Here is a 5,627-nt window from a genome sequence, read left to right as displayed (position 1 = left end):
CTGTCCCCAATTATCCAGTAAAATGTTTTGCCCAACAGTAAGGGTGCGATAAATGTTTGCTGAATATACTGACTAGGTAAGAGATGAGAAAGACATGGACGCTCTTAGCTGGATATCAAGAATCATATTTGGAATTTACCTGGGAAAGAGGAAGATGTAAGCTGCATGTTTTGTACAATAAACAAACTCAGATGCCAACAAAGCAAACAATTAAGCAGAAAACACTGGCAACAGAATAAACAAATGCAAGGTTTGCTAATAATAACAAAACTGGAGCTGATTTTAAAAGACAACCAAAGAGAAAGTTTATATTGGACCATATCTTTTCCCACCAATTCAGTTTGAGACAACCCATAGAGGAACTGTAAGAGACTATGGCTGTCTTCCTTGATATTCAGACATCCTAATTTTCAATAATTTATTATGGCCCTATTACCCATGAGTCAATATAAACCTATTCATATTTAGAGATTAGTTTCCACAAGTACAAAGTTGAATTTCCTTTTATTTGTCCTAAAATGCTTACTTTCAAACTTGAAGGGACTTCAATTATTCCATACAGTTTTTGATAACATTTTTTAATCTTTTCAGACCAGAGTCAAAATACTCGTACCATATTCATACTGCAGCACCTTCCATCCACCCTTTAGTCACTTGAACTGCCCTGCTTTGGTTCTTTTTCCATTTTCTCAGATCTTTCTTGAAGTGTCGTTAGCGGAACTGTACCGGGTATTCCAGCTGCAGTTTGCTCTATCATTGTTGGAATGGCTTCTGCTACCGTGGTCTTCCAGTCTGTCTGTTTCTAGGATTATGAGATATTCTGTAGTTGTAATCAAAAGACCAACTTCTTGATTGCCTCCTTTCATAACTTTGACTTCTAGAACGTCTATATCTGTCATAATCATCTTGGTGAGAAGAACTGTATATGTTCCTTCCTTCCTTGCCTTTCATTTGATTTGGTGTCTTCCGATCCTCCTGTGCAAACTGGATTTCAATTTGATGTCTACAAATCCATTTTCTGTCGAAATTATGTAACGCATCTTCAGCATCATGAACATCCTCAAATTGAACATAAGCAAATCCTCTTGGACAAGTGTAGAAATCAAGCGGAACATACACATCAACTATAGGACCCTAACAACCAAATTCACAACGTAAATCTTCAGACCTGGTGTCTTCGGCCACATTCCTCATGAACAGAGACGTGTTTGGGAGGCACAGATAGTGGGACACGGCGGTAGTGTAGAGTCTCAGCCACAGGAACTAACAGGCTCAACAAACCGTCTGTGACTCCTACTGCGGATCCTCAGACACATACAGCCAAAAGGCTCCACTACCATGATATGATCTTATATTTAGAAAATCCTGAGAAATCAAAGACACAGCTACCTTAGCTAATAAAAAAATTCAACAAAGTGGAAGGATACAAGATTAATGCACGTGAGTCAGTAATGTTCCCTATACACTAGAAATGACCAAACTGGAGAGACATTCAAGAAAAAGATTCCATTCACAATCGCAACTAAAAAAATCAAGTACTTAGGAATAAACTTAACCAAGAGTGTGAAAGACCTCTGTACAAAAAATTACATAACTTTACTAAAAGAAATAAAAGGGGACCTAAAGGGATGGAAAGATATTCCATGTTCATGGATTGGAAGGCTAAACATTGTTAAGATGCCAATCCTACCCAAATTGATCTACAGATTCAATGCAATTCCAACCAAAGTTCCAACAACCTATTTTGCAGACATGGAAAAGCTGCTTATCAAATTTATTTGGAAGAGAAAGGGCCTTGAATTGCTAAAAACATTCTAAAAAAATAAAAATGAAGTGGGAGGACTTACACTTCCTGGCTTGGAAGCCTATTATAAAGCCATAGTAGTCAAAACAGCATGGTATTGGCAAAAGATAGACATATTGATCAATAGAATCAAGTTGAGAATTTGGAAATAGACCCCCAGATCTACAGTCAGCTGATTTTTGAGAAGGCCCTGAAATCCACTAACCTGGGACAGAACAGTGTCTTCAAAAAATGGGGCTAGGAGAACTGGATATCCATATGTAAAAGAATCAAAGAGGACCCCTACCTTACACCCTACACCAAAATCATCTCAAAGTGGATCAAATTCCTCAATATAAGAGACAGTACCATAAAACTCCTAGAAGATAACGCAGGGAAACATCTTCAAGACCTAGTATTAGGAGGTAGCTTCTCAAACCTTCCATCCAAAGCACAGGCAACAGAAGAAAAAATAGATAAATGGGAACTCCTCAAAATTAAAAGCTTCTGTGTCACAAAGGAAACTGTCATCAAGGTGAAGGGCAGCCACTGCAATAAGAGAAGATATTTGGAAACCATGTATCTGATAATAGACTGATATCTTGCATATATAAAGAAATCCTACAACTCAATGATAATAGCACAAATAGCCCAATTTATAAAATGGGCAAAAGATATGAAAAGACATTTCTCCTAAGAGGAAATACAAATGGCTAAAAACACATGAAAAAATGTTGCTCTTCACTAGCTATTAGGGAGATGCAAATCAAGACCACAACGAGATATCATGTCACACCAATAGGAACAGCTGCCATTAAACAAACAGGAAACTACAAATGTTGGAGGGGATGTGGAGAAATTGAAACTCTAATTCATTGCTGGTGGGACTGTATAATGGTTCAGCCATTGTGGAAAACAGTTTGGCAGTTCCTCAGAAAATGAGATATCAAGTTATCCTACGATTCAGCAATTTTACTTCTTGGTATACACCAGAAGATCTTAAAGCAGTGACATGAACAGATATTTGCACACCAATGTTCACAGAGGCATTGTTAACAATTGCCAAGAAATGGCAACAATTCAAATGTTCTTCATCAGATGAGTGGATGAACAAAATGTGATATATACATAAGATGGAATACTACACAGCAGTAAGAAGAACGAGGTCTGAAATATACGACAACATGGATGAAACTTGAAGACGTAATGCTGAGAGAAGAGATGTTTTATGTTACTACTATTGTGAACTCTGAAAAATGTAAAATGAGTGTCTTATAATGTAGAATATAGGGGATTTAGAAATAGAAGCTAGTGAAGGAGAAATGATAATTTAATATGTACAGATATGATAATGAAGGTGAATTTAATGGTGTGGGAATGGTCAGATATGACTATGGTCTGCTAATGGGATTATAAGTATCAGTTATGCATTGAAGGTGAACATGTTTGTAAATGGTTGTTCAAAATCATGTAAACCACAGACTAGCACCACAAACTTGCAGCTGATAAGAGCTCTGGGATATTTTATGTTATGATAATTGTTTAAAGTTGAGAGTGGTGATGATTGTACAACTAAGTGAAGATAATATAAGAAACTGACCATTTATCTTGGGATCGAATATATATTAAGTGAAATTAGGACCCTGCTACTTAATAAATCAGGCCCTTGACTTGAGGCTTGTTCTTGTGAAACTTATGGTGGTAAATGGGAGTCTGAGCCTTCCTATAATTATGCCTAAGATGCACCACCAGGGAACCACTTTTGTGTCTTAGAGTGGCCTTTCTCTCTCTAAGCCCAACTCAGCAAATAAATTCATTAACCTCCCCTACCCCCCCAAGAGGGATATGACTCCCAGGGCAATGAATCTCTATGGCGACATGGGACATGACTCCCAGGAATGAGCCTGGCCCTGGCAATGAGGGATTGAAAATGGCTGTGTGATCACAAGGGGGAAAGATAGGTAACAAGCTGAGGTCACAGTGGCTGAGAGATCCCAAATAAAGTCCAGAGGCTCTCCTGGAGGTTTTTCTTATGCAAGCTCCAGCTAGACATCCTAAATGGCCACAGTATGCCATGCCCTTACCAAAAGTAGTCCCCAAATACCTAGGTCCCTACCTGAGATTCTATAAAAGAGTCACTCACTTTTTTATTTCTCAGAAACTTAAATCCATGAGAGTGTTCCTGTGCCAGACAAGTCCCAAAACCCAGAGGCAACAATCAGATGCAGCCCCCTTCTCCATACTGTCGAAACCCCTTTTCAATATGAACAAGTTAGTGTGTTCACTGCCTAGATACCCCTGAAGAAGGAGAAAGAGATTAAGTGAGAGGAAGGGGTAGCAAAAAAATAAGATTAAAGAGAGGTCTATGAATATTGAAACTTTATATGAATATACATATATATATATATATATATATATATATATATATATATATTTAGATGCTGGGGTGTTGGACTAGCTGGAAGGAAGTAAACGACATGGTGGAACTGTAACCTATAACATTCTTTGAAATTTGCTCTATAGCTACTTGTTGAATTGTGCTTTGAAAGTCTTCACCTTTCTGTATATGCCCTTTATTTCATAATTAGGAAAGAACTGAAACTGTGGAACTGTAACCCATAACCATTTTTGAAATTTCCTGTGTAACTGCTTCTTGAGCTGTGCATCGAAAGTTAACTCCTTTGTGTATGTTAGATGAAATTCTGGAACTATGACCCATGACATTCTTTGAAATTTGCTCTCTAACTACTTGTTAAATCATACTTTGAAAGTTATCACTGTCATGTATATATGTTAAACTTCAAAATAAAAAAAATGCATTAAAAAAAGCTCATCCAGCCATCAAACCTGCTTTTCCATGCACCCCTTCACTCTTCATAACCCCCCTTTTCTCTGCACTCTTGGGTTGATATTTTGCACTTTATTAAATATTAGCTTGAAGTACTCGCTAGTGTTTCACACTATTAGTCCTATTGTACCAGGCTATATTTTTTTAATGGTAGGGACCATGGCTTATACTTTTCTGAATTATCTAATACAGTGATATTGTATCAAGAAAGCCTTCTTTTTTTCCAGTATAACTGTAACAAATCAGTTTTAGCTTATGAACCTCAGAGTACTCAGGACATTTTATTTAGAATTGCAGGATCCCGTATACATATAGAATAAAGAATATCTATATTCTCTCTCTGCAGCAGCCTACACTTGTTTGATCGATATTTCAAGAGCATCCAATCATTCAATGAACATTTATTGAGCTCCTGCTATATGGTTTTCTTTGACAGAGTCTGCTTTCCCAACACCCTTGAGATGAACAGTAATGTCCTGGCTGGGTGAAGCCCACTTCTGCAGCAACTCGGGAGAGGGATATGTAGAACAATTTTGATGTGGGTCCGATATTTGGGGACCACTTCTACAACAGGTCGGATATCAAGTCTCCAGAGAGAAAATCTGAGTAAAAGGCAGACTCTGGAGCCCTGACACGCCCACACCCAACAATGTATAGATTTTAATTTGGGTGATCATCATCTCGTTTCGGTTTGCCGGAGACAGTTCCGGTTTTAAATCTGAAAGTCCCGTATCTCAGCAACTCCTCCTGGACGGTCGTTCACTCCTGCTCTAATCCGGTTTCCCCACGTGCCAGGTGGCATGCAGGCATCCTCACGTGCAGCGACTACATTTCCCAATGGGCCGCGCGCCTATGCTACGGTCCCTCCTACCTGAAGACCACAAGTCCCAGCATGCCCCGCAGCCCCTTCCTGGCCAGTCGATCGTCCTGACTCTTTCACCCGGGCGTCCTCATTAAAGCTCCGTGCTTAGGAGTCCATGCGCGCTGACGTCAGCA

The 5,627-nt window shown here is 38.8% G+C and overlaps 1 pseudogene; it reads right to left on the bottom strand.

The window, feature by feature from the left end:
• Positions 1-689: 689 nt before the first annotated feature.
• Positions 690-4,642, bottom strand: LOC119530585 (annotated as a pseudogene).
• Between the last annotated feature and the right edge of the window lie 985 nt (positions 4,643-5,627).

The sequence above is a fragment of the Choloepus didactylus genome, chromosome 3 (genome assembly GCF_015220235.1).
Source record: "Choloepus didactylus isolate mChoDid1 chromosome 3, mChoDid1.pri, whole genome shotgun sequence".
NCBI classification, from domain to species: Eukaryota; Metazoa; Chordata; class Mammalia; order Pilosa; family Megalonychidae; genus Choloepus; species Choloepus didactylus.
Note: the sequence above shows the minus strand (reverse complement) of the source record. Positions and strands in the feature narration are given on the sequence as shown.